The following is a 12,404-nucleotide window of genomic DNA, read 5'->3' on the forward strand; positions in this document are numbered from 1 at the left end:
TCAATTGTATTTGCATTTTTAATATGAAAATTTGGTCGAAATTTCTCAAGTGGGCCACTCTAAAATCGATTGGTTCAGTTTTTATTGATCAATACGGGGCTTAATCGCTTTGGAAGTAAAGACGATTTCATTAAAATATTTTTGCAAAAATTTTTTTTTTTTCAATAGTTATTAACAGTTAGAGTTTGATCATGTTATTTGAAACAATTAATAACTCGTGAACGGTTTATCGAAACTCAACGTTTTCTACATCAAAATTTCCGTCAATTAATATACTTTGCCATAAAAAATCGTTTTTAATAACAAATTGTTATTTTGCAAAAAAAAAAATCCTGTTTGTTGCTGGATGTAGGAACGCGGTCACAAAAACCTGTATAACTTTTGACCTAAGGCAAAATAATGACATCTTTTTTCACCAACATTTATTTTAAGGGATTGTAGAATTGAATGAAATGTGTCAAAATTTTCTCGCAGGCGGAGAAGTTTTATTAATTTTTAATTATTTAAAACAAACAGGATTTTTTGGAAAATAATAATTTGTTACTAAAAACGTTTTTTTATGGCAAATTATATTAACTGACGAAAATTTTGATGTAGAACACGTTGAGTTTTGATAAACCATTCAGGAGTTATTAATTTTTTAAAATAACATGATCAAAAACTCTAACTGTTAACAACTAATGAAAAAAAAATTTTTTTGCAAAAATATTTTGGGAGATCGTCTTTACCCCCAAACCGATTAAAAACCGTATTAATCAATAAAAACTGAGACAAGCGATTTTAAAGTGGCCCACTTGAGAAATTTCGATCCAATTGTATTTTAATTTCGAATTTAGCAATTATATTGAATTAATTAATCCGCATATTATATACAGCGTTTAATTGTTAGTGAACTATTGTAACACGTCACTAATTCTTTTTCTATTTCTTTTTATTAGCAAAAAAACGCACCCGACTTTCCCCCCGCAACAGAGGGTAATAATTTACAACAGGGATGTAATGCTAATACGAGTACAAAAATATTCGAAGGCGAAAAAGAAATTTTAACTCTGTATAGAGAGATATTTGCAGCTTAACCTGACAATTTGCATGTGGTTGTTGTAACTTCGTGGCATACAGTGAAACAAATTGTGTACAAAGTTATTTCGCACGGATTTGGTCCGGCCAGGGTAATATTTTATAAGCGCGTCAAAAGCCCGCCATCACAGAAAGGTGTTCTGCCCAAAAATACTATGGCGCCCACACCCGGCTTCGGAGGGATTCCAGGTAATTTTTCGGTTTATTCGTTAATATATTTTAAAATATTAAACCTTTTTTTCCGCCTTCGGAGTATTAAAACTGAGGTCAAGACGCGTCGTTTGACACCTTTCCCGATATTTTTGGACACGTATTAGCAGTAGGCCCATGTTGTAAATTATTACCGAAAGGCGATAAAAACGTTTCGAGTAAAATAATTCACGACAAGATGCTAGCTGACAAAGAAACCTCAATAATACCGTTGTTAAAAAGATACCATTGTTACAAAATAGAAATTTTCAAAACTTCTGAGGTTTAATGTGATGTCGTATATATACGTCGTTTTATCTTTTTGGGAAAAAGCACAGTGGTCGGTTCCATAGGCCAACAATAAAAAAAATCAAAGTGAAAAGTTTGTCACCAAATGTGTCGCTAGTATCTCTTATTAGAACAGCCTTTCAAAAGGTATATTTGTTTCTGTTGTATTCGAACTGTACTCTTTAAGAATAGCTTCAAAAGTGAGGTTAAGATATTAGTTGGTTTTTGCAGTGTGAGCAAGTTAAAAATAAAGTGCAAGTTTAAGCTAATTAAAAATACATAAAATAACATTGTATTGAAATAAACATATATGTATGTAATACTCCTATATTGCTAATAGAAAATGCTCGCAATGTGTTTTGATGCGAAATCAAAGCAAGACAGCCTATACAATTTTTGTGATTGTAGCAGCATAAGTTTGACAAGGAAACACTTAAATTTTGGTACATTCGATTATTGAATACAAAAACAAAAACATGTAAACAGCAATATATCGGCACTCTGATGTTGGGGAATGTACTTAGCTTTTTTAGCAATATAGAAGTATTACATACATATGTATATGGAAATAAATAAAAATTATTATTGAATTCAAAGATATTTACTTCATTTTGAAATAATTTTAATGTCTTTAGCTTGTTGTGTATTTTTTTTTTTTTTTTTGTTATTTAAAATTTCACCAGTGCCTTTATTAGTGTTTATTTGCACAAATATTTCAATTTCAGCTAAAGTTTTAGTTGGGTTCCTCACCGATCCTCACGTTGGCACTTATATCTAATTATTAGTCAAAATATAAAGATTCTAAAGTGTTAATATCAGCTGCCACCTTCTGCCACTAACTATGTTTTGCGACATTTTTCTGATAGCGTCACCCTGATAAATTATTATCGTATGTTATATGTGCTCACATGTAACATACGACATTATTCTATTCAGTCGACGATATGCATGTGTGTGTTTGTTGTTTTGTTATTGTTATGTATGCAAGATCTTTTAATAATTTTAATTTCTTTATTTAATTTTCATTAGAACAGTTTAGTTTAATCTTATAAAACATTGTATTTGCGTTAGACACATCTTACCACTCTTCCCCCCACATCTACTTACTTTTTGTATGCATTCGGTGAAATTTCATAAGGATTGGTAAATTTTTGTTCGACTTATGGCATTAAAAGTATTCTAGACGAATTAAATGAAAAAGGGCGGAGCCACGCCCATTTTGAAATTTTTTTTTATTTTTGTATTTTGTTGAACCATATCATTACTGGAGTTGAATTTTGGCATAATTTACTTATATACTGTAAAGGTATCAAATTTTTTGTTAAAATTTGATTTAAAAAAAATTTTTTTCTAAAAGTGGCCGTGTTCGCCATCCTATTTTGCTAATTTTTATTTAACACACAAATAGTAATATGAGTAACGTTTCTGCCAAATTTCATCATGATATCTTCAACGAATGCCAAATTACAGCTTGCAAACCCTTTAAATTACCTTATTTTAAAAGTGGGCGATGCCACGCCCATTGTTCAAAATTTGACTAATTTTATATTCTGCGTCATAAGGTCAAACCACCCACCAAGTTTCATCGCTTTATCCGTCTTTGGTAATGAATTATCGCACTTTTTCGGTTTTTCGAAATTTTCTATATTGAAAAAGTGGGCGTGGTTATAGTCCGATATCGTTCATGTTAAATAGCGATCTGAGATAAGTGCCCAGGAACCTACATACCAAATTTCATCAAGATATCTAAAAATTTACTAAAGTTATCGTGTTAACGGACAGACGGACGGACGGACATGGCTCAATCAAATTTTTTTTCGATACTGATGATTTTGATATATGGAAGTCTATATCTATTCCTTTATACCTGTACAATCAACCGTTATCCAATTAAAGTTAATATACTCTGTGAGCTCTGCTCAAGTGGAACAACTTGCCATTGCTATCTTTCTTCAGCTATCAATTCGTTTTATTTGAATACTTTTTTTTAAATATGAACACATTTCTTTATCATTTTGTTTTTAAATCACCCCTGAAATATTTTCGAAGCGCTCTTAATTATGAGTCCGAAATTCTAGACCCAGGGTGACGTTTTTTGGAACGATTTTCTTCATCCTTTTTCAAATAAGCGAAAATCACCATGTAGGAAAATTAACCTAGGGTGACTCTTTAATGTGTTTGTAGGATATTCATATCAAATTAAAGGTATTAATGAAGGCTTTAAGAGGGAGTGGCCCTTAGTTGTATATGTGAAGGCGTTTTGGAGATTTCGACCAAAATGTGGACCAGGGTGACCCAGATCATCATCTGTCGGGTACCGCTAATTTATTTATATATGTAATACCACGAACAGTATTCCTGCCAAGATTCTAAGGGCTTTTGATTTCGTCCTGCATAACTTTTTCAATTTCTTCTATTTAATATGGTAGGTGTCGCACCCATTTTACAAAGTTTTTTCTAAATTTATATTTTGCGTCAATAAATCAATCCAATCACCATGTTTCATCCCTTTTAAAACGGTTTTATTTAGCTTGACTTGACAGGCAAGCGGCATGCACGGCCGTTGTGTACGAATTTTGTAATTGAAATTTAAGTAACTTCCCGATAAGCTACAAGCTTGAAACTTGGAATATAGTTCAGAACCCGATGACAATGCAATAATAACAAAAAAATCGCCGCTGGTGGCGCAAGGATCGAGATATTCACAAAAATCGTATTGGTGGTCCGATTTGGCTCATATTTGGAACAAATATTACATACAGTCCGGTAGAAGTGACATCATAATATTTTGGAGTTGGAGGAGGACCAAGAATACGTGGCGCAGAGTCGAGTAAAGTCTTTGGAAGGATTATGTATTGAGGGCTTAGATTGTAACAAATTGTCAGGAAAGAGTCCTTGTAATAATGAATTACTAAATGAACTAAATAGAATGAGAAATAATAGGCATTTAAATAAAGGTTGGTCTGTATGAAGGTATCACCCGCACCAATTTTATGAAAAAATAATTCTCATATATTTGTAAAGCCGTGACCAAAGTTTCACGTTTATATCTCTACTGGAAGTACTTTTGGCCACCAATTCCATATAAGACCGACCAGTGTGAAAAGGAAGATTATATAAAAATCAGCGCCACTGTTTCTTATTGAAACCAAACTGCGTTATAAATTGGAGTTTGTTTCATTCTAATTTACCATTGTTTGTGCACCAATAAAAGAAAACAAATTGGTCCCTTTTTTTAACTTTGGTCCTTTTTTTCGATAAATTTTGGTCCCAAATGAAAGTAGGGTGCGGCAACCGTGGTTGTGATCTTAAGGCTTGGTTGTCAAAAATGCTGCATTGTAAAACTAATTACATATGTAGAAGCTAAGAAGACGGCGAAGTTCACCTTAACGCAATATAGCGGCGGCGCAATAAATATTACGGCCGTGATGACGGTAAAAACTCGTTCATCAACGTTTTTTCCCACCGCTTTACTCAGAGCGGTGAACATTTTGTTCAAATATTTTAAATTATTTACAAAATAAACAATATGTTTTAAAAATATGTTTTTTATTTCATGTGCGTTTAAAAAAATATTAAACTAAAAAACATGCAAAAATATAAAAATAAAATTTTGAGCATCGTCTGCCGTAAATGTTCGAAGTTTACAAAAAAGCGGTGCCGCTGAAAACAGTGAGTATACCGGCCACTCTTTAGCGGTCTTAATATATCGGCACGATACGAAAATGAAACTAATGGAACCGAAATGGTCTATGGTATACTGTGCCGATCCGGTAATATCAAGGTCGTACAAATTGGCAGAGATACTGGAAAAAACTGCGCTAACTGCAGTCGCGTAAACTTTTGTATTGCCGCCAACCAGGCGATCTTTGGGGCATTAAACAAATAAGCACTTGGAAGTATTGGAACAGCGAGAAGCTTACAATCAGTATAGGGTCCCAGTCATACGGGTATAGATGGTAACAAAAAGGCAGATGAATTGGGAAAGAAGATAATAGCCGCACATGATCAACTAAGTAGGAATGGTGTGCAACCAAGCGTAGGACTGCAAGGTCTCAAAGATTACGTCAAATCAAATTTTATGGTTTAGAAGCCGCTAGTAGGATGGGCTTAGGTAACTTCTATTATTTTCCAAAACGATGTAATTATTTCATAACATACATAAGTCATGGTTCTTGAGGTGGTTTTTCAGTTTGGTCGGCGAATATACAAAAAATAAATAAATAAATGCAAGGCGCGATAATCTTCGGCGTATAATCTTCTGGTAACTTTATAGACATTCAGTTCATATGAAGTCCTTGCGGACCGACCAGTTCAACCCAGCCTAACTTTAGGCAATATGGAAGCTTTAATTTTCAATAAGATAAACGCGATACTAAGTAGTGACAGACATATAAGACACTTCTTAAACTTTAGTACACATTTATCTAAAGCAAAATTGCTTTTAATCGGGAAACACCCTTTTTCATTTCGAAAACACTTGTATGTCCGCTACCAGTATGAGTTCTTAATATATAAGATGTTCCTTCTCTCAATTTGTCCGGAGTAGAGGTTTACGCCGATCACTTTATCGGCGGCGGCGGCGTTTTCGGCGCGCCGGCGTACGCCGTTGTTCTTACTTTAAAAAGCTTGACTTTTCTATTTAATCTATTGAATTCATTGTTCCTTCTTAATTTTTTTAAAATATTATGCAAAGTGAGCATTTAAATTTTTATATAGTTTTTCTTTTAGTGTCTCGTTTTAATAACTGGTGAATTGGGTGAGGCAAAATCAGTGTTAAGCTGGCCTTGAAAGCGCCTGTTTTCTCAAATTATTTTTGAACGCGTATAAAGAGTTACATTTCGCGATTGATTTTTTATAACTGGCTAAGATGCGCATCCGTTGATACCCCTTTCGACCATATCCGTCCAATTTTCGACATGAACAATAAATGGCCTAGACATTCTTAAATGAGTAGAAAATATAGCACCGCGCCGGACGCCGCCGCCGCCGCGCCGATATTTTTGACATTCAGCGGCGGCTTCCAAAAAACGACGAAAATCGGCGGTGGCGGCGACGGCGGCGTTTATCGACGGCGTATATCTCTATAACGGAGGACAATTTGTTCTAAAAACTGCACCTAACTAAAATACTGCATCTTCTAGTCTATAAACGCAGTTACCTCGGTAAACCTTATGATATTGATGACGTTATGAGCTTGGTTAACTTAGTTCTATGTTTTAGAAACTATCTTCAATAATCGAAGGAGAGAGTTGTAGAACTTGATGCGACTGCAGAAGCTCTTATTTAGCTCCCATTCAGTTAATGAGCCAAATTGTTTATTCAAGGCACCTATTATTTTTAAAATTATTATTTTATTTACATGGTTAACCGTATTTATAAATAGAAGTGCGTTTTTTTGGAACCTCCATTATATAATTTTAGTAGGTACATAGTAAATATATATTTACATACATATGTTTGTGCACATCTTTGTACATAGTTACATATACATATAGATAAATGAACAATACTCGTATCAACCGACCGCAACTAGCGCAGCTACGTCACATTATCGCTGCCCCGCTTTCTGCTTCGCTTTTGATTCGTTTGATTTACTATACCGTGGTATACATATATAGTTATACATATATATATGTATGTATATAGAAATGTTTGTAATGGGGTTTTTGCTGCTGCCGTGGTTTGTGGTAATTTGATGTCGGGCTATTGTTGTTGTTTTTGTTCATTTATCGGTTGTTTCTTTAATTTCTTTCTCTATGCCTTATCAAATTTTTTTACACTCGCTTTGCGATTTTTCTAAACTCTTCAGTCATCACAAATGTACATACGTATCTACAGAAGAAACCACCAAAAAAATTTGAACTTTATTATTTTCTGATCTGCCTGTCCATTACAATCATGCCCCTCATGTCCCGAACTCCGTTGGAAGTTTTTGTATGGCTTAATGTAAATACGCCCTGAGGCTAAACGTCATAGCAGACAAGCTAAAAGATGTGTAGTAAGGTAGTGCAACAATGATATACCTATTACTTGAAGTTGGCTTGATAGATTCCTGTTTTGTCACCCTCAAATTCTAACAAATACTCGTAATTAACATAACTTGCGAAACCTCACGAATCTTGAAAAATAGGGCATCAAACAACGGAAATCATAATAATCAGAAAGTAAGGCTAAGTAAAAAAGAGACGGGGTCATGCCCATTTAAATTGCTCCACTATATCACTACTGAAGGGAAATCTCTATATATATATGTAAATAGGCAAGTTAAAAACTTTACGCCATTTTGCTGCTAAGCTATAGTTATAAAGTATAAACAAGGAGCAGTGTAGGCACAATTAAAAGAAAGTTAGTTAAAGCGCAAAAATATCAATTTAAAAATGAAACTTATACAAATGCCAAACACCTCTTTAAACAATGAGACTGTTGACATGCGTACAACAGACGCTACGTCTGTCATGTTGTTGTTTTGAGAAACTCGGATAGTGAAATAGATGGAATGGGAGGATAGAAATACCGAGGAAAAATTGATAGTTTAGAAGAAGAAGAAGGTAGGAGTGTGCTAAGCAGAGGGGAACAACTTTTCAAATATAGTTCCTCTACATACAAAATGAACCTAAACGAAGATAACAGTAGAACGAAGTACTTTAAAAGCAAACTACTAAACAATAAACTCTACTCGACTTAACAAAAAAGAAGACTGAAGATGGCACAACATCAAAACGCGCAACCCAAACAATAATCGACAAGGTATGACCGATGATTTTTCCAAAACCATTCAAACTCTTGTGCTGTCGGAAACGTGAATTAAATAAGGTTAATCTGCCAGCAGGGAAAGCAGGGCTCATATTTGCGTCTTACGTCTTACGATCCATGACCGAAACTAATTTCTTAATGGTGGATCGGACTAATGACATATGTGAACTAGCGACAAAGAGTACACGTTAAATTCATAACCTATTAAGACAGGTCAGGATTTTGTGCAAATGGTCTAGCATCAATGCATTGCAAATTTGTGTAGGATATTTTCTCAAATACAGTTGCTATGCCATGGCAAATACGCAACATAAAAAACAGTAGTTTATTTTTCAATTTTGATTAGCAAATTAACAACTTACAAAACAAAACAAAATATGCGAAGAAAAAATTGAAAATGAAAAAAGTTGTTCACGGTCTGCAGCTTTATAATTTTTACAAATAGTTTGACAGCTGCATAGTTATCGTTTAGAGTGAAAATTGTTTTCAGTCACTGAGCGTATAAGGTAATACAGTTCCAGATCCGCCGTCGTGTTCGTTGTGCCATTTTTTGCTGGGAACATATGTGCAGATTCATTTATGTATGTATATATTTTTGTATATGTGTGTGTGCTGGCATTACAAAAATCAAAATTGGTCAATAAACACATACATACGAGTATGCTTGGAAAATGTGATCAGTCATTCTTATATCTAAGTGTTTACAAAAAATACATACACAGATACATACGCAGCGTTTCATGTGATAGTGGCGAAGAAAACTAAAGAAATCTCTAAAAAAAAAGCGCATTGTTCGTGAGTTATTTTAAGTGTTAACATTGGCCTTCAAAATAATCAACAAAATAACTTACAATAACTACATATGTGTTTACATGCTATGCGCCTAGTAAGTACGTATGTATGTATGTTTATATCTGTATGCACATATGTTCTTAAATAATATAAGATTATTTTCACAATGCCCAAATTTATTTTTCTTTTACTCTTCCATTCAAAAGGCCAGAGGAAGTAACAAGTTTTGCCTTAATGGCTGGCAAATAAAGTGATAAACAGCTAAGATAACATTAATAAGTACAATTGACACAGTTGCTGTTGTTGGTTTTTTACTACACGTGTAGATATTTGTTCGCCGAAGTTTTGCATTCTTATCAAACTTTACTGTACCTTGTGTAGTGGTATTAGTAGCCGTCTAGGCGTTTGTGGCCACTTCTTCATTATTTTTGAGCCGAAATAAATGACTTTTGCTGTACTCACCTTGTCAAAAATGTATGATGTAACGAATTTTTATTGTCAGTTGTACGCTCTGCTCGGCGGCTACCAGATCCTCATTATTATTCCATATCATTTAACCGGGCTTTCCGTCATCCTTGCTATTTATTATAAGAATGCCCATCCATTTTTCCTATTAGCCAGCGTCTTCCACATCTTTCGGCTTTAAAATGCCAATTGTCATTATGACCACTTCAAATGACCAAAAGATCAATTGGCCTTATAACCATTTCAAATAGTTGACTTTATTACCTTTAATACTTTGACTTTATTGCCATTTTAGATAATTTAATTTTTACCTTATGACCAGAATGAACAACAATTTCCGCGGAATGGGTTAGAGGTTTGGTAGAATAAGTTGTGCTTATTTCAAAGGAATTATCACCGACACAAATGTAACAAAACCAGAATTAGGAAAAGTAGCGACACAGTCGAAAATACACTGAACCAAAAAAGTACATGTTTTCTAAGAAAAATTTCATGAAAACCTCTCCAAAAATCAACTTTCATAGAATTAAAAAAATATTTCTTAGAATATAAATATTTTTTCTTAAAATCTATGAACCCATTCATAGAATATAAGAAAAAATATATATATTCTAAGAAATATTTTTTAAATTCTTTGAACACCGGTTTTTGGAGAGGTTTTCATGAAATTTTTGGTTCAGTGTATTCACCAATTTTAAAGAAATCCGTGCGTTTATTATATCCAATTTTTTTTTTACTAAATTGGGACTGGAATATAGAAAAAAAAGCGCCGAAAGCGAACACTTTGCTCCAAAATTTTGGATGAACAAGTTCTTTTCATTTCAGAGATGACTTTATTGGGCCAGTTTTTCTTTATCCCATTTTTAACTAGAACGGTACCAAAATATAGGATAAGGAGATCGTATCCGAAAATTTTAAATGGAATAAAATTTCTTCATCTTCATTCGAAGTAATATACAGCGAAAACGAAAAACGTTACGTGGAAGTGCGAAACAAAATAATTTATCCTATGGCCACTTGCGAAAAAAATATTGACTTTATAACCAGTTCGGGAAACCTTGGTGATGATCATGGTATATCTTTGACTATTTGAAACTTGACATTGTGACCATTTCATATGATCATAACTCAAATTAACTTAGTAACCATTTGAAATGGCATTGAGATCAAATAAAAGTTTTCATTCGTATCGAAATATTTCTTTATGAGTGTATTGTATAAAAAAATTACGACGAATAAAATTAATTTTTAACGCTGATGTACCACCTACGGTTCCCGAGATATTCCCCCCTATTGCGAGTGTCGATCGGAATAGAATCGACAATTTGTCGATTCCATTTTTTGCATTTAATATTATTACTATACAAATTAATCGCCAAATCTTTGGACCATTATAAACAGTTATTTTATACAAGAGAGATTTTGCTATTTTTTCAACTTTTCGATGTGTATAACATAATTTGTATACATTATAAAGATAATCGATTAACGCTCAGCGGTCGACTATCTACTGCAATCGACACTCGCAATAGGGGGGATTGATTCAAATAGATAACAATATGTTTGTTTGGTTTAATGATATGTTCAATTTATACTCATTACTTTAAGAATTCATGAGCTTAACACCGGCTTATAATAATTGAATATTCAATTATTATGTTTTTCTAAGAGAAATTGAAAAGAAAGAAAGAAGCATTTACTGGTATATTGCGATGGTACCATTTCGAAAACCGCCACGAATTCATCATCAGGCAATTTCGCAATGTTATCAAAGGTCTCACCGAGACCGCATAACTTTGCAAAAAATATTCGCACGACTCAGCAAATGTGGACTTAAGCTTTCCATAACGAATTATCTTAGTCTTCCACGCGAACAAGTAAAACGTGTTAGTCTTCGACGCTAACAACTAAAATTCGTTAGTCTATCACGCGAATACCTCAAACGTGCTAGTTTCCAACGCGAACACGAATGGTGCTAGTCTTCTATGGGAATTTGGAACATGCTAGTCTTGCAAGGGATTGACGATATACATCTGATATCGACGATGTACATCTGAAATAACTTCATTTTTTTGACTTTTGAAAATAGTCAAACGTTAACTTTTAAAAGTTGACTTTTATTATAAAAGCCACAGATAACAGTTAATAATTGATTTTTTTTTTATAAAAGTCAAAAATAATATTTAAATTTTGATTTTTAATATAAAAGTAAAAAGTAAGGATTGGACGGAAGATGGATGGTTTTTGGTATTGTATTGGAGTAATTCCCGGACTATTGGGAAGTCTATCGGCGATTCAGCGAGTGTTGCACCCTCCTTTGCCCGCTCATCGGTCTTTTCATTACCTTCTATGCCTTTATGACCAGGAGCCTAGTATAGATTTAGAGGCCGGCCTGAGCGAGGTTTTTCCATTGCTTCTTTGCATCCCAGAATACTTCTTGATGAAGTACTGTGTGAAATTATTGCTTTAATCGCCGCCTAGGTTAGGTTAGGTTGAACTGCCCGGTCCATGAGGACCTCACATAGACTGAATGTGTCCGTAGTGTTAGCAGAAATTTACTTTAACGACCAAACTGAACCCTATCAAAAACCGGGACCTATATTATAAAATACCACCGTTCTCTTGGCGAGCACTAAAAGCTATCTAGGACTTAAGCCACTTGCTGCTTCTAGATCTGACCGGTGTATAACTCCTAATAGCTGGAGTCTAAGCGTGGCAAGCGCAGGGCATGAGCACAAAACGTGTTCGATCGTTTCCTCCTCCAACCCGCAATTCCTACATCCGCTATCACTGACCAAACCTAATTTAAAGGCATGTGACGCCAGAAGACAGTGTCC

At 34.1% G+C, this 12,404-nt stretch overlaps 1 protein-coding gene across 8 annotated transcripts in view; it reads left to right on the top strand.

The window, feature by feature from the left end:
* LOC137240576 (serine-rich adhesin for platelets) overlaps positions 1-12,404 on the top strand; it is a 112,165-nt gene that overhangs the window by 8,372 nt on the left and 91,389 nt on the right. For 6 of the 8 annotated variants that reach the window (XR_010949763.1, XM_067767036.1, XM_067767039.1 and 3 more), the window contains one exon: positions 939-1,266. The exons of 1 other annotated variant lie outside the window; for it this stretch is intronic. The gene's annotated coding sequence lies outside the window, so the exon portion shown is untranslated. The remainder of the gene's footprint in view (positions 1-938; positions 1,267-12,404) is intronic. One more of the 8 variants, XM_067767038.1, reaches the window with a different exon arrangement.

The sequence above is a fragment of the Eurosta solidaginis genome, chromosome 2 (assembly GCF_040869045.1).
Source record: "Eurosta solidaginis isolate ZX-2024a chromosome 2, ASM4086904v1, whole genome shotgun sequence".
NCBI classification, from domain to species: domain Eukaryota; kingdom Metazoa; phylum Arthropoda; class Insecta; order Diptera; family Tephritidae; genus Eurosta; species Eurosta solidaginis.